Source organism: Cupressus sempervirens, chromosome 10 (genome assembly GCF_028749045.1).
Source record: "Cupressus sempervirens isolate cs-2001-9-10 chromosome 10, ASM2874904v1, whole genome shotgun sequence".
In the NCBI taxonomy this organism is placed as follows: Eukaryota; Viridiplantae; Streptophyta; class Pinopsida; order Cupressales; family Cupressaceae; genus Cupressus; species Cupressus sempervirens.
In genome coordinates, this window is record NC_143127.1 from 346862787 (window position 1) to 346881631 (window position 18845).

Genomic DNA, 18845 nt, shown 5'->3' on the forward strand with positions numbered 1-18845 from the left:
ACAAAAATCTAATAGTAACTCACTATAAATACAAGACAATGACATGAATAATATCAACGGTAATATTTCAATCACATTGCAAAGTGAAGAACATTGGAAGTGTACTTTCTTTTATAGGCTTAGATGTAGTGGTGCCAACATCTTTCTTTCTCTGCACAGAAAAGGTAATTTCCAGCAAAGAAGCCAACATGGATGACCATCATGTAGACCATCTCTATTGCAAACATAACTATGATGAAGGCTTCCAAAGTGACCTGCACATACCATATTTCAAAACACATTAAAAAACTAGGAATTATTTACCTTTGAATACTCAAAGAGGGAAGAGCTTGTCAATCGAGTAGCTTTGCAATGTATGAAATGATAAATCTTGTTAGGAGATATTAAAAAGATTATAACTAATGAAAAATCACATACCATCTTTGGGTTTTTTCCATGTAAAAGGATCTCCTTGCATGCCAATCTGTAGGTTTGGTAACACACTTGTGATTAGCATTAAACAAAAAACAAGAATTTACTTTTGGTTAAAGCTATTATTGAAAGTTCTTAATAAATAGATCATTTTGAAAGAATCCCTTCCCAATTTGAATGAGATATGTTGAATATTAATTACCCCATGATGAGAAGAGTAAGGGCCCAAACTATTGTGGTTGAAGAAGCACTTGAAGGAAAGCTCTTTGTTGTCCACACTCGAAGATGGTGGAGCCCTGAAAGGCATGAAACTACCCCTACAACTCCAGCTATTAGAGAAAAGATGACCATAAAACCAATGGCTTCATTCCCAATAGGGAAAAACAATGGTGAAAATGAGAATTACACTAGAATATTTCTTCTAGATCCTGTCCAACAAAATAGAAGTAATATATACAATCAATTTGAGATTTCAGATTACATGCTAGAGAATATACTAACAATCACCAAAACCATTAACTGATAAGAAAGAATCTCTTTGTTTTTAATAAAGAAATAATCTCTTTGTTACCACTTACCAGTGAGATAACAATGGTCAATAGAATGGAATGGAATTCTCACATAAAAGTTGGCTAATGCTGATCAAATCAAACTTCTACAAAAACAAAAGAGACACTTCAGTTATATACTTGACCTCTATCTTTACTTTGATATGTGAGAATTAATTCCACTTACAAGGATAAAATTAAAAACTTCAAGAAAATATCAATACTTCCACCATTCAAACCAAGTTGCTATGAAGTCAATCATTCATAGTTGGTATTTGCATACAAACTTACAATTATCTACATATCTTGTCAACCAAGAACAACAGTTGTAATGAGAATGTGATAATAAAATTCATATGCCCAATTCTATTAATTTAAAAAAAAAACTTAACTCATCCACAATTTCAAAAAATTGATGACCATTATCCAAGCTACAGGGTTCAGCCGATAATACCATCTCCCCCATAAAGGAATCATTTGTCAAGTTGCAGGTGCTCATGCTACTTGTTAGATTGTACTTCAACATAAGTCAATTATTTATTAATGGGGGACAAGGCATATTGATGAGGGATCATGAATCCTAAGAAAATATTCTACATCACAAAACTAAGTTTAAGCATATGTATAGTTTGTAATAATAGTCTAGCAATTAACTAAACTTGCTAATGCAAAATTGTGGATGTGAATGATGTTGCCATGATTTCATCCTCCTATATTTCTAAAAATTCTAGGATTAGTGTTGAGTCAATGTGATGTCATGTTTGTGTCTATATTGCTCATAAGTAACTTTACTTCTCATCTATCCCTTTGTGTGCACCTAGGTGGGCATTCAAAATAAATCTAATGCATTGGTTCATATTAGGTGATGAGGAAAGAGAGGGTAAGTTTATGCATTTCCTAGATGAGAGGGAAGTTGTTCTAAAACCCTAATGCTTTGATCAAGTGTTCATGGTAAGATAGGATGCATTCAAAAAGAAGATCGCACTTACATTCAAAGCATATGATGACTAAAAGCATTTGGATTGAAGCTTAGGACCAAGGTGCAGATCGCAGGAACATCACGAAAACTAAAGAAGTTGAATCGAATGTAGGAGAAGTAGAAAAATCATTAGAAATGGTGAAAGAACCTGGTCAAAGGTGGTATGACTCTCTTTAAAATCTGATTGACAGCTTATATTTAATCCACACATCTACGTTCCAAAGTTGACAAGTCAAATGGCTCAGAGATTATGTCTAGATTGTCAGATGAAGACCAGATTGGTGGATGTTGTTTTAAGATGGAATTATAATGGCCCTTCGAAATGCATCTTCCTAGCCATTAGATCTTAGCAAATCAACATCTCTCACTTTCCCTCTTTTCAAACGTGCATGAGAAATAACCAAAGCATGAAAGCAAGGTGATGATATGTGTCCCAATGGGACCATCACATTCTATGATTCATTTTTCTCCTAGTTGTCAAATTCTCCAAAAAATGAAATAGTGCCACCTATCTACCATGATGTACACAACTGGAAGATGGACCTACACTACAAATCAAATAAGGGAGTTAAGTTTTTTTAATCTCCATTGTCAGATAATAAATGATCCACACTTATCGCATATTCATTAGCAATTAAAGTCAACCTTGGGTTAAGGTCACAAATGAGTGAAAACATATATTCGCATATTCACAAAGGTTTAAGAGTAACCTATGGTTAAGGATACTTTGCAATGAAAAGATAAAGATCACATCATTTTTTGTAGATTAAGTTAATCATGAGTTAGGGCTACAACAAAGAAAAAATAGTCTTCTAGCTAATGATCGCATCTTCACAAGTAATCATGTAGTTAATAGTTTACAAGTTGTAAAGTTGCAAATGCTAAAGATCACATGATCATGACCCAGTTCTAGTCTAAAGGAATTCAAGTTGTGATGGTGTGAATGGTTAACATAACGGTTAAAGTTTAAGCTATCACAACATTGCAAGCAATTAAAGTTAACCTAGACTTAAAGTGGTGAAGCTAGGAAAAGTAACCCATGGCATTCAAATATTGAATAGTCACATGGTCACTAGCAGATTAACTTAATCATGAATTAGGGTTGCAAAGTAGTGGAAAAATGAATTTTTAGTATTGCAATGTGTTAAGGTTAATTCTTAAATAAGGTTGCGATAGTGCGAGAGACAACATCAGTTAAGATGAACAGTTTTTGCAAGGTCACCAATTAAGAAGCATTCAAGACATTTTAAGTTGTGACCTGGTGAAAATAACCTAATAGTTAAACATTGAAAGATCATCACAATGTCACAAGCTAAAAGACATTCAATACATTCCAAGTTGCGAAAAGGCGAAAAGCATTTGACAGTTAAGGAAATAAGCTTTTGCACTATCGCATGGATAGGCCATAAGCAGATGTTCTAAGTTGTGAAACTATGAAGGGTACATGAAAGTATAATAGTGATCTAAACATAATAAGAGATAAATACGTTAAGTGATTAACAATTACAAAGAAGCAACGTGGTCAAATTTAAAAGGTTTCACTCCTTTGCAAGTTTGAAACAAGAGTTAGTTTTAATGTTGTGAAGGTGCGAACATGATTAGTGTGCATCTATTACTACTTCATTGTGGTTAGTAAAATGAGGTAGTGAGTAGTTGTGAGTGGCAAATAAAAGGAATTGTAACATCATAGGTTAATGAGCATTCAAGACATTTCAAGTTGCAAAGCTGCAAACAATAACCTAGATCATCAATGTATCTCGAGCATCCATTAGGAAATAAGGAAAGATATATCAATGATGATAATTCAAACTAATGTGACTATTGAGATACAAATTATACAAATTAGCACCAAGATGACTATTATAGATCAAAGAGGAATATGAATCATTTTGGGAGTTTAACCATTTCTTCTTTCTTTCTTTGATGCATTAAATTGTAATCAATGACTATTGGATTTCTAAACGATTCAAGTGCTCTGTTAATGTAACTAATGAATCTATAACTGGCCAAGAACCCTAAGAGGGGTCCTATATATGTAATTTTCTAAGTTAATAGAAAGGATCAACAAGTTTCATTCATTTTATCCCCCTATAGTAGAGACTATTGAGTGAGAATCGAGAGGTGTATGGAATGAAGGATTAGATTGATGCTTACAACTAGGTAATGTGATGTTTTAATTCCACTTAGGACTAGTATACCTAGGCTTCTTTCATTGTCTCCTTCAGCTAAGCTAACATACATGTAGATTAGTCTTTCTGGAATTGTAGGACAAGTACTTGTGAAGCTATTAGTATTTGGGTTGATAAGAGTGTTAGTACAGTGTTAATAGTGTGGGTAGTCAGAGTGCTATCTTTCATATGTATTTTTTCTCTTTTCCAGAGCTGCATAACATCTGCATTTATGATGAGAAGTTAGGATTGAAGTGTGCTAGGATTTTTCCACTGGGAAACCTTGACTAGTAAGAGAGTCACTTAGGTTCATGGACATTCTTCTTCTATTACATCTCCTTGCATCCCATAGTCTTAGATGCATTTAGGAGTAGAGCTAGAATTAGACCTAAAACCTCACTTAGGTTGCTTATGTCTATGAGTAATCTGGTTAGCCTCTTCTACTCTCAGGTTAAGAGCATACCCATAGTCACCCTTTTGATCTACTAAAAACATCATTCCAAGTATATATCACATATAAGGGAGTTGTACATTATAATTCATAAGGTAGTGATATAACACATACACTAACCCATTTGTTGGGAACATCAATTTGTTTCCTCACATTTTGGGCATCTAGAGTTAAGGTAAAGCCAATTCAAGGTGAGGGACAAACTATTTACCAACAAATGACATCATATCATTGATTTGATAAACTTGTGAATGCCACTCTAAATCGAGAATGTACATGTAGCTACATTCTGTATGCATAGACAATAGGCGGATCTAAAAAAATGCACCACGTTTAAATTTACCTAATAGGCCTATTAAGTTTTTAAAATTATAGACCATCATGAACATTAGAACTCTAGTTGCTATGGACAAGCAAGCTAGCCCATAGAAAGTATTGATTTTCTTGTATGTTGAGGACATTACCCTTTCCAATAAGAGTCAAAGTTACAATGTTCATGATGGTCTATAAATAAAATATCTAATTAAAGACCTCTCACAAAAATGCAAACCTGTTGCATTTTTTCAGCTCCACCTAATGTAGTATGCATATGAACTAAGATCACATATTGAACTATGGCATCCTTTTCCATTACCTAAAACCAGAAGATTCACACAATTATTTGTCATGCAATCATAGGTTAATGTTGAGCTTCACTTGGTTTCGATAATAGTTTCATATTCTCTACTAATCAGGGCCAACCATGTGAAGGTGGAAGCTCATTCCCCCCACCCGCCTTAACATCTAAATTCCCCATTAACATCTAAAATCTCTAAGAAAGGATCACTCATTAAAGTACTTGGAATTTGGGCTACTCTTAGGGGAAATCCATCTTCATTACTCATGAGAAATTCATCACAATTCTTTAGTACATCTAACACAGGTACATCTAGGAATGTCCTCATCACCTCCTGCATAAAATGAATCTAATATTACAAAATACCCCCATAAGAAATAATAGTTCAAGTGAAATAAACACATGAAAAATGAGAGAGTATTTGATGCATGACATTATTAGACTTATGACATTATTGGTTAATATATGATATGTTTGTTCATGTACGACATTATTGGTTATCATAATATATTATGTGTTTGTTAATGTATAACATTATTGGTTATCATTTTATATTATAGTTTGTTCATGTATGAAATTATTGGTTATCATAATATATTATATGTTCGTTCATGTATGACATTATTGATTTTCATAATATATTATATGTTCATTCATGTATGACATTATTGGTTATCATAATATATTATGAGGTTGCATGGGTACTTTTACCCACATCCCTAGTACTCATACCTATGTACCCAAGTACTGGGTACACGTATCCCAAGTATTGGGTACTCGATGGAGAGCATCATAGCTAAGGACCTTGATTGAGATTTTTGATTTATTTTTTTTCGATTTTTTGTTTGTGTATCAGCTCGTTGTTTATCAAGCTTAATTCAATACCTAATCAGTTTGAAACTTTGATAGAATATTGATTAACAATAAAATTTATCACTGTTCAAGCATAAGTTTATCATTTCCAATATGTCATCATCATATGATTTATGATCTTGTTCATGTCTAAATTTTTCCTTCTCTGTTATTTGTTTATCGAGCTTAATTCAATACCTAATCAGTTTGAAACTTTGATACAATATTGATCAACAATAAACTTTATCATTGTTAAAGCTAGAAATTTATCATTTGAAATATGTCATTGTCATATGATTTATGATCTTCTTGTTCATGTTTAAAGTCTACCTTCTATGTTATGCATCTAAACATTTATCATAAATTATTATTACAAACATATAACAAATCTGAAACTAAAAACAATAAAATACATTTGCAAACTTTATCATTGTTCTTGATTTGAAAAATCATTGTCATAACTCATAAATTCAGGTTTTCTATAAATATAAAATTATAATTAAAAATAAATTTTGACATACCCAAGTATGCCCATCCCCTATTATAAAAAATAGTTGTACCCATACCTGTGCCCATACCCTAAGTACCCCAAGTACCCCCGTCCCCATGCAACCTTGTATATTATAGGTTTTTTCATGTATGACATTATTGGTTGTCATATGTTAGTGAACAGATTATCCTCTGAAGAAATAAATACAAATTAACTCTAAATGCCTAGATAGGAAGATTGAATCAGCACTAATAGTTGGATAGGTTATCATTGAATTGATAACCTTACTCTAAATTTTATTAGGTATAGCTCCCCATACATGATTTACAATGAATTAAATATGGATGCTTTTAACCAAAAATCACAAAAGGTTTACAAACATCTACTCATAAACACAAAATAGATGTGGAAACTAAGTGACTGAAAGAAAGGAACAAGAAATAACACAAAGTCTATTTGTCTGGATGTTGCATTACAAAACGAATGAAAATCCTAAGAAAGAAAAGAATCAGAACTTTAAAGGTATCTTGAAATCAAATATATTTAAGAAATAATGATACTAAATGTGCTTAGAGAAAACTTAAAGTTACACCAAGATAACAGTCAATGGAAAGAAATCTGCCCAAACTTGAAGTTTTGGTATACAATTTTCTCCCAAATCTCCCTTCCCTAACATGTATAAGATTACACAGACCTCAACACATATTGCATCAGAATCACTATTTGAAATAAAATAGAATCTCCCTTCATTATACCTAAAATCAAAATTTCCTATTCTTACTAACACAAAGTTTAGAAAAGACAATAAATATCAACTCTCCTAATGTCCCAGAATCTATTGTCTCTCTTTCTTGCTATAGCACCCTAGTCTACCTCCAGGAAAGAAAAGTAGAACCCTCTAGCTCTAGCTCTCTCCCTTTATATTATTTTTCATCTTTTTGATAGGTCTTATCACTTACAATAACTGATTCTTAAAAGAAAACCACCTCCCTCTGTTCTCTTATACTTCTATATGTGCATAATGCTTAATTCATAATTAAACATTTTATTATGATTCACTTTTAGCATTAGATTGGCTTCTTTTTTATGGAATGGATAACATCTTCAAATTTATATTTGATTAGGAAATAAGTAATGACACTTGTTTAAAGGAATCTCTATACTTTGTATATTAACCTCCACATGTCATTTTTTACCAACACCACATCTTCTTTTCACCACATTCTTCAGGTTCCCACAACTTCTAATTTTTCATACTCATCTTTTGATGAGGAATACAAGGCTTGATTTTGGTGAGGGTGCTCCATAAATCGTGATTCCTTCGAATCTTTAATAACTTGATCTGTCATGAAAAACTCTTGCCTTCTATCTGAATGCCACGACTTTGAGTCTTTGTGTGTTGGTGTGGGATAATGTTAACCATCTTAGTAGCTCAATTACTTCCTTATCTACATCCTTAATCGTAGTATTTTGTGTCATTTTCTTGTGAAAGCAAGAGTGAGTATTTTGAATAATTTGTTTTCTGCTTATCTATATTAACAAATTTTGATAATGAATTATGATATTCTTGTCCACGTGAAGGTTTTCAATATTCTTTCTGAAGATGGCTTATGATTGTCAACCTTCTCTATAGCCATGTCTATGCCTATTCTCAAACATTCCTCCTCCCAAATCTGTATTAATGATTGAACCATTTTCACCACCGGTCCAACTTGAGACAAAGGAAAATACATTAGTTGATGCTAGTTCAAAATTTCTTGTACACTCGTATCTCCCTCAAGATCACAAGTGATTTGTTGCTTATACAGTGGTTGTCTTCTATGGCTTGGAGAACCTTCCATGAAATCCAACACACATTCTTTTTACTTTTCCCGAGGGTTCTCCTAGAGTCAAATCATGTTCAACACAAGTGCATAGGTTTTTTAACCAACACTTGATGGATGCAGGTTAAACTTTAATTTGTCTATGCAAGGCTCAATACAATCCCATTAATGGAGAGTGTATGCTACTAGTATTTGAAAGAAGATTCATCATAACAAGTTCGATCTAATGATCTTTTTTTGCACTCAGGTCACTGGCTTTATTTTTAAACCCATGGCCAGACTGGTGTAGAGCAAGGAGGGATGATTCTATGGTGAGATTTCTAAATTCTCCCTGGCAAAGTCATCCTCTTCATGGTAGAAGATGAGCATCAATCTTCTTTCTTTTATTGAAATCTGAGACTCCTCCTTGTCGAGGCTTCATGTTAAGTCCAACTTCTCAACTTGGGATGCACCAACTGAATGGTGAATATGAATTTACAATTCTTCACACTCATGTTTCTACTTGTGAGTGTTCAAACATGGAGATGATGGTGTTAAAGCTCACCTTTTAATGTTAAATTATAAATTTTGATTTTCATTTGGGTGTTAAAAACCACCAAACCAATTTGTGCCCCTTAGAGGGGATTGAGGGTCCTGATTAGTCATTGTAGAATGGCTTTGCTTTCTTTCATATCTTCCCATACTTGGTGGGGTAACTAACCTGCATCTTTCATGTGAATGGCTTGGTGGAGATCGAGATGCCAATCACCCTAGAGTGATTCCATCCATGAGATAATGTACCTGAGTCTCTTTATTCATTCTATTGAATCTACACCATTATTCAAACAAACAAGTTATGATGAAGAAAGAGTGTATCTACATTGCTGTATTTGGCCATGGGAATAAAAAATGGGGAATAATCAATACATCCAAGAATACTGAGTGTCTCTTTTTGCAACCTAACATCATCATTCCCCACATTTTTAGATTCATCTACTTTGTATTTAAAAGTGCACTGCTTGTTGAGTGAATGTATAAATGCTTTTGGTGCCTCTCATGATATTAATGGTAGCCAATGCACTTTATTCTCTTCTTTCAAACTGTGATAGTTCTGCATATTCTTTAATTCCATTTTGCTAGCATACCTCATGAATTTGGTCTTCACAATTGGTAACATGAATCTTAAGAAAAGATCTTGAGTTTCTACTTTTAGTCTCTATAAGTTACCAATGCTCAAAGATCTCATGATAGACAATTGCAATTGCCATTGCTTTGTATATAAAGATTCAATGTCTCTCTTCTTCTTAACAATTATCCCAAATCTCCCTCAATGACATCACACATGAAATTGAGAAAAACTATGTATCTGATCTTTTGAACATTGACTCTTAAGCCTTTTGAATTCAAACTGAAGCTAGAGGCTAAACTTCAATCTTGGTAACCACTAAATTCTGGTGTTAAATTAAACATGGATTCTAAACTTTGCTTGAACTAAACCTACAAGATGCCTTTTTGAACCATTTAAAACTGCTTTGAACCTTAGTTCAAAGCGGTTCGAAACCATAAATTATTTTTTTCTTAAATTGTGTCTATATTGGGTACCAACATCATAATATATATTTTGTTTTTATTATTTACATTTTAAGTACCTAGAGCTAACCAAACAGACAGTTCGATCCCACGGCTAAAGGTGAGAGAGATTTAGCAGTTGGCAACTTTGTATTGGTCAACACTACAAGTTTCAACATCACCCGAGATGGCATCACAAAATCAAAATGGAATAAGATCACCAAAAAGTGAGAGAGGTTATTATAGGTTTCTACAACACGGTCCTATAGCAACTAGAATCACATTCATACCTTGCACGAGCTCCGAGATATGCCCCATCAAAGATCGCTGCCCTATGGCATTTAGTGACCCTTAGGGACGTTTTGATTCAACGTGTCTGAGAATGTTTGAGCACTTAATGAGATAGGACGAGCTTGGGGGTGGGTTTTACCTGGCCACTTAGAGCTAATAGAATAGACAGTTTGATTCCATGATGAATGGTTAGGGAGATTTGGTAGTTAGCAACTTTGTACTGGTCAACACTACAAGTTTTAGCATCACCCGAGATGGCATCGCAAAATCAAAATCGAGTAAGATCTCCAAAAAGTAAGAGAGGTTATTGTAGGTCTTCAAAACACGGTCCTATAAGACCTAGAATCACGTCCATACCTTGCATGAGCTCTGAGATATACCTCATCAAAGATCGCTTCCCTATGGCATTTAGTGACCCTTAGGGACATTTCGGTTCAACATGCCCAAGAATGTTTGAGCACTCAATAGGACTAGATGAGCTTGGGGCTAGGGTTTACTTAGACACCCAAAGCTAAAAAAATAGATAGTTCAATCCCACAACAAACAGTGAGGGAGATTTGGTAGTTGGCAACTTTGTACTGGCCAACACTACAAGTTTCAACATCACCCGAGATGGCATTACAAAATCAAAATAAAGAAAGATCTCCAAAAAGTGAGAGAGGTTATTGTAGGTCTCTATAACATAGTACTATAGGACCTAGAATCTCATCCATACCTTGTACAAGCTCCAAGATATGCCCCATCAAAGATCCCTACCCTATGGCATTTAGTGACCCTTAGGGACATTTCGGTTCGGTGTGCTCGAGAATGTTTGAACGCTCAATGGGACTGGATGAGCTTGGGGCTAGGGTTTACCTAGAACTTGGAGCTAACAAAATAGATAGTTTGATCCCACAACGAATAGTAAGGGAGATTTGGCAGTTGGCAACTTTGTACTGGCCAACACTACGAGTTTCAACATCACCCAAGATGGCATTGCAAAATCAAAATAAAGTAAGATCTCCAAAAAGAGAGAGAGGTTATTGTAGGTCTTCACAACATGGTCCTATAGGACCTAGAATCACATCCATACCTCACATTAGCTCCGAGATATGCCTTGTCAAAGATCGCTGGCCTATGGCATTTAGTGACCCTTAGGAACATTTCATTTTCGCATGCTTGAGAATGTTCGAGCACTCAACGAGACTGCATGAGCTTGGGGCTAGAGTTTACTTGAACACTCCAAGCTAATAGAATAGACGGTTTGATCCCATGACAAATGGTGAGAGGGATTTGGCAATTGGCAACTTTGTACTGGCCAACACTAAGTTTCAGCATCACCCAAGATGACATCGCAAAATCAAAACAGAGTAAGATCTCTAAAAAGTGAGAGAAGTTATTGTAGCTCTCTGCAACATAGTCCTATAGGACCTAGAATCACATCCATACCTCACACGAGCTCCGAGATATGCCTCATCAAAGATCGTTGCCCTATGGCATTTAGTGACCCTTAGGAATGTTTCGGTTCAACGTGCCCGAGAACGTTCAAGCACTCAACGGGATGAGACAAGCTTGGGGCTAGGGTTTACTTAGCCACCTGGAGCTAACGAAATAGACAGTTCGATCCAACAAGGAATGGTGAGAGAAATATGAGCAAGATATGTATGCCTAGACCACTTTGTGCAAGATATGAGCAAAAGTTGCTAATTAGGCCAAATTGAGTCTTTTTGAGTTTTTGGTCAAGATAGCCTAGGATTAGGTGTTTTTAGTTTTTTTTTAATAGTTTAAAACCTTTTCCAAGTCCTAGAAGTGAAATCTAGTGAACTTTACATTAGTTGCACTTTTTGTGCAAAATTGCAAAAGTTTCTTAAAAATGCAAATCTGATTGGAAACCTTCTAACCTTCAAAAAAATGTTTCCCATGCTCATATACTTGAGCATGGATAGTTACAACTTCCCAAACTTCCATTTACAATTTTTTTGCAAAAATTGCAAAAGTTACTCAAGCAACTTTTTGAGCAACATTGCAACTTTGCATTTACAGGACTTGGGAAGCCAGGATAGTCAAGTTGGGCATGATCTCTCAAAGTTCTCATTGAAATATATGAATGATCTTAATAGAACAACAAAAAGCTCATTGCCACCATTAAATGGAGACTTTAGCTTAAATGGAGATTGTAAGTTCCCAAACATGTCCCAGTCAAGTAGATGATTGGTTTACAAAGCAACCACTAGGAAACAGGGTCATGGAAATGAACTCAATGCTCAGGAAGGTTTGGAAACACTAAAATAACTTATTTCCAAATGCTTAGCCCTTCACCAATTCCCAAACTCCTGCCATTAACAAATCAACACACTACAAGAGGTCAAATCCTTCATGGTACTTGACCTAGGGCTTGATTGGAAAAATCACAAAACACATCCTCCAATCTTGAAACCTTGGATTGTTAAAAAGGACTCTACTAAATACCATTTCCCAAGTGGCCATGAAATTTCAACCAAGGAAATTGTAGTTAGAGGCCCATTTTTGCTGTGTGCACCAAAATGCTGTCCTAAAAACCTAGTTTCACTAAAAATGCAATAACTTGAGTTTGAAAACACGTAGAAAAATGAGACCAGAAGAAAAAGAAAGCTAATTCAAAGTTCTATCTCAAAATTCCATCACATCTAGTCTAAAAGTTTTTACATTTTGTATAGCATGCTAACAATAGTAAAAATGACTTGAAAACTGAATTTGTTTCTTTGCAACTTCTTCCAATCCATATATTAATGCCCTCTAGACCTCACAAATGAGTTATATATATATATATATGGTTAGAACCAGTATTTTAATACTTATAACCCTTTTCCCACTAAGTTGCAAATTTGAGCAACTTTTACAACTTTCAACAATGCAACTTTGCACAAAATGTGCGATTTTTACATTTTTCACTTGATTCCACTTCTAGGACTTGGAAAAGGTTCCAACATACCTAAAACCAACTAAAAACAACTCAGTCCTAGGATTTCTTGACCAAAAAAATTTAAAATCCCGAATTTTCCTAATGAGAAACTTTTTCTTATAAATTGCATAAAGTCCCTTAAGCATACAAAATGGTGTCTTTCTTTGACAACCATGGACTTCTCATCTAAGGGTTGTTTATTCTAGCCTACGTAGGTTAAAAAAATGAAAACCAAAATATAAACCAAGTGCCTTGGTGCTTTGCACTAGGAACATACCCCCAAACATGAATGAAAAGAAAATAATGACCATGGACATAGTGAGATTGGTGAAATGCAACAATAAAACTCTTCGTGTTTACAAGTTTGTAATCAATGGCATCCAATACCCATACTACCACACCTAGGTCTAATTTGAAGTTTTCATTTATTTATACAAATTATTGTAGATAGTCATTTTCACATTGTTTCTGATGCAGAGCTTACAACCTTCTTTCACCAAAAGCTTCCTAAGTGCCTAGTAGCACCCAACCCACTGCAAGATGCCAATCAGGCTTACTAGCCTTTACCCAATGTTGACCACTATCTCTCCAAGTGGACTCCACTTTTCCAAGGTCTTTCCCCTTCTCTAGGGCTCTTAGCAAACTTGGGTCAATTATAGGTTTTAGGGACACTAGCCCTCAACTAGGCCAAATAAGGCAAAATGTGAAATCTAGTTTCCAAACTTCAAACTTAGGCTAGGATCAACATCACTAGGCTCGTACCATAGAGATCATGCACTTTTAGGGTTCTAATACCCCAAAAAGACCAAATTCCCAAAATTAGGCCTAGAAATTCTAGTAGGTCAATTTTCAGCTTTCTATGGCTAACTTCCAAACTTTCCAAATGAGGTATCAAAAAAATTACCTTTTTAAATACCCTTTACTAGGTTCTTGAAGACTCCAAAATATTTTGGGTTGAACCTAATCCAGCATGTCCTAACTCCCACTTGGTTCATAGACCTAATAGGCCTAATTAGGCTGGCTTTCCAAAGCAAGTGTTGGGAAATGGGTTCATAGAACCAACACAACTACATGGAACTCTTCCTCCCCATGCCACATCTCCATTTCACCCTTTTCCAGGGTCAGATTAGTTGGTTTGGAAGTATAATCACCACTTCTACAAATCTGGGCTGAACACATATGGATGTTCAGCCTAGGGCCAGCTAGTAAAAATATGAAACCTTCTTTTCTAGGCCTGAAAATCTACCATATCAAAGTACACTCCCCTAACTTGCATCCCTCCAAGTGGCATCAAATTCCAACTGTGGGATTGCAAGTTAGACGCACATATTTGCAAAAACCCTCAAATTCAGCCCCAAACAAGCAACTTGAACAAAAAATGCAATAGTTTGAACAAATTGAAAGATAAATCCTTCAAACCAAAGGCAAATGAAACCTAGTTCATCAGGCTATCCAACCATGTCAATTGATCCCTTCTCCCAATCCGTATAGTTTCGTACAACACAAAAAAGTGAAAATGGTAGAAAATTAGAGTTTTATTCATGCAAATGTTCACCAGTCCGTACCATCATGTTGTCCTCTCCATGCACAACATATTTAAACATGTCCTCTGTGTCTTCAATGGTCATAATCATATTTCAAATGGTTATGCCAATGTACAATCATTTTTGCAATCATGTTGCAAAGTTGTCAACATTTTTGCAATTTTTCTTGACAATTTTTGACAACTAACTTCCTATACACCTAGGACTTGACCAAATGACCCTAAGGACCATTAAAACCTTCTAAGGATCACAAAAATCCTATTTGCATTTAAAAACCACCAAAATTGCTTACATTGGTACAATTTGGCACTCTGGCTTATAATGGCACCTAGAGCCCAATTGACCTTACATTTTGGTCTTATTACAACATTCTTTTTAATGTATTTGCCTTGGTGCCTTGCACTAGTTTCCTTCAAGCAAAATGATGTAACCATCCCCTTTTTATTCTAATTGTGATGTGGGGATGGATTATTAACAAGTATCATATGTAATTATGCATACTAATGCAGGTAATAGTTAGAGGATGTAGATAATCATCCAACTGGACAAGTTTGGAGTGCTTGGGTGCATGAAAATGCATTAAATTTGATGCCATAGGTATAGAAATGGGAGATCTGCCTAAAGAAAACCATGATTTTATGTAAAAAAATCAAATTAATCATCATAAACATGGTCCAGGATCAACTAATAGGTTCTAGAAGTGATTTCTTGGTCATATTTGAAGAGGACCTAGTTTTTGGCCTTGTTTGGTGAGGGTTTCATAAAAAGCACATATAAAGAGTTGATGGGTTCAATCTAATTGAAGAATTGTCACTTTAGGATCATATTAAGATACTTTACCAATTTTTATTTTTTGGGGATAATTATTTCATATAGTTCCTTTGTAAATGGAGGGGTTTTTATGCTTAAAAAGTGGCCCATAGTGTAACAGCAGAGACTTGGATAAAAAAAAACATACCTCATCTTTTTCATATGTTATATAGAAGCCAAATAGGTATCCTAATATTCAATTTATTTTCTTTATGTTATGGGAAAATGTGGAGAAAAATGCAAGAGGACAACATTTGAGGGCTAATTGGGGCTTGTAGGCCTAGTAGGGTGGGATGATTGGTTTACCTTAGAGATATGATCTTGGTATTTGGTAAACTAGTTATGTGGGGTGTATTAGGGTATTCAAAACCATTATATTACTAAGAATTCTTTGAATAAGTCATTTACTTGATTTGGGAAACTTAAGCCTTAAGGTTGCATTCGAAAACCTTTGGGAAAACACATTGTTCAGAGTATTTTCTCATAGAACTTGCAAGGGCCCATCTTGCTCTGCATCACTTTTCCTACAAGTGTCTATAAAGAAGATATGTAATCATACCCTAAAGACTTGATTGCAGGTGTAGAAGAGATACAATGTGTAATTGGGTCCTAGAGCTACATTACAAGTTGTAAGTTTGATACATGTTGATATGTAGTCAAGTCTCAAATACTTAACTATGATTGTGTTAAGAGGGTGACATGCAATTAGGTCTTCAAAACTGGATTGTAGGGATGCAAGACTTAACCCAATAACATATGAAGATGCTTAAAGAGCTTGCAATTAATTCCTAGAGACTTTATTACAATATGTGCCTGTCAACATAGAAGGATGACTTATTGGTTAGGTCTTAAGGCTTACTAACCACTTAGGCATGAGAAAAGTTGCAATCAAGTTTGTGAGACCCGATTGAATTTTGTTAATGCATGTAACTTATGACTTGTAATTGATGTCAAGGACCTTGACTACATATGAGAACTAAGATAAACTATTCACATGTTGAGATTCAAATATCGACCTATACACTAGTAACTATGAGGATAATGCAAAGGCATTACAAGACATAAAAAAAGGGCTGAAGTGATGCAAGTGGAAGGGTACTAAAAAGATATCTTGGGAGAGTAGAACCTACAAGAACAACCTAACAAGGTTTGATAGCCCAAACAAGGCTCAAGACCTGACACTTGCACCTTGACAACAAATATTGCTTAATACAAGAAACCTACACCAGACATGGAACCAAGAACTTAGACTCAAGAAATGATGTTCTTACATCAGCATAGGCATATGGACTAGAATTGAAGACCCCAAACTGAGAAAAGGACATAGTTCCTTCATTAACCTCTTGGATTACTAGTAGCCCAAGGAATGAGACTTAGGTCTACAACTTGTACAATTAGCATGAAAAGAAAAGACTAACACAAAGATTACTTCCTATTTCTAATGTACTATCAGATTCCAAAGTGGAGAGATCCCACTAGCAAGCAAATTGTCAAAACCTGTGGGGACAACATTTAGACACAAGGGCTAATTAGGCCACATTTACAAAGGAGGTACCATTTAAACATGTGCTAAAAACATGAGACCAATTGGAGATGTTGAGGAATGATCCAGATATGTTGATTACCAAGTTATAAACCATAATATGGAGTTTTGAGGCCTTAAAATGTTGGGACAACAGGTTTGTGTATTAATGCATACAAAGTATATGCATCTAGGGCATCATGTTTCTTCCTTCTCCCTGCATATTATCACCTAAAACCAAAAGAATCTTAAAGTGCATTAAAAATAAAAGGATTCCATCAAAGGCCATAATTTTCCTATGGTGGAATCTCACATTATATCTTGATTTCAATCAAAACCCTTGAATTTTGGGCTATTAGCACTAAAATAGGAATAACTTGAGTTCTACAGCATTTCAAGACCTCAAACCAATTGCATTAGAAAGGTGATTCAAATACTTATCCAATCAAGAAAGGTGATTCAAATATTTATCCAATCATACCAAGCATAGATCCCTAGGCATCTATACATGACTGTACCATGCAAAAAAAGAGCCCAGAATGCAGAAAACAAGGTTCTTTTTATTGATTTGAATGCCAAAAACATACATTGTACCTTCCACCCACCTGAAAGGGCTATATGAAGGTCTTTCCAAACTGATCCAACCATATTTGAAAGGTTGTGACTATTGGAGGAAAGATTAGAAACATTTTTGCTTAGTTATGCAAAAAGTTGCAAAGTTGCATGACAACTTTTGCACTTTTAATGCATTTTTAACATTTTAGAGCCTAAAAGGCATTTTAACCATTCAAATGAGTCTAGATTGATCCAACACAACTGCTAGACCCTAGATTATAAATATATGCATTCAAATTACATAAATTGTTTCCTTGTGACCTCATTGAGCAACGAGTTCATAATATACCCAAATTGCTAATGGGCCACACAAAAGGTTTAAAGGTGAACCTAAGAGTCTAGGATACATATAAAATAAAATTTTAACAAGGTCATAAATGACCCAAACACCCTTATTTCATCATTCCATGTGAGAGTGCTCTTGCACCACTAAGAGACATGAGCCACACTGCAAATGGATTTTCATTTAGATTTATACTTAATTCTTACCAAGCAAAAATCAAGAGCAGCATATTGAAAGGTTATGTTAAACAAAAATAATGTTGATGATGACCTTCAATCTACCTTTGAACCCTTTTAAAGAAATTTAGATCTCAATATACTTTGTTATTTAAGATGAGACAATATGTGCATTATTTAATTCACTTGCTTCATATGTTCTTTACTCTTTTCTATCCCCGCCTATATAATTCAAACTTATACTACATGCAAAATACTTTCTAACACTTCCAACTTGTTAAATAGGCTATCCCTTAGCAATTCCATGCTAGGGACCCTTCCCTAAGCTAGAGAATTATCCCTTAAGTTGCTCACTACCCTATGGTAAGGTATTCCTTGACTTTTAGGCCAATTAGTGACTCTTCCAAATACATTGTGACTTCCTACAACCTAGCTATCTCACCTAGGTCTAATGACCCTTATTAATGCAGAGCACACAACCTACTTTTGCCACTTGGTTCTTAAACCTCTAAGGGTACCCAAACCCACTTTAGAATGATGTCTTGGTTACCAACCTTTTCCAAATGATGCCCTTTACTTATCAAAGTGGACTCCACTCTCCTAAGGTCCTTCCCTTTTCCTAGGGTTCTTGGCAAACTTGGATCAAAATATGGCTTTAGGGACACTTGCCCTCAACTAGGCCAATTAAGGCAAAACAAGTAAAAAGGTTTCAAGACTTCACACTTAGACTTGATTGAAAATTTTTAGGACTAAACGACTAGGATTGATGCACTTTTCAAGTCCCCAACACCTTCAAAG

At 34.9% G+C, this 18845-nt stretch overlaps 1 pseudogene; it reads right to left on the reverse strand.

Annotated features, from left to right (window-relative positions):
* Positions 1-67: 67 nt before the first annotated feature.
* LOC149534009 (membrane protein PM19L-like) lies at positions 68-1416 on the reverse strand (annotated as a pseudogene).
* Positions 1417-18845: the final 17429 nt, after the last annotated feature.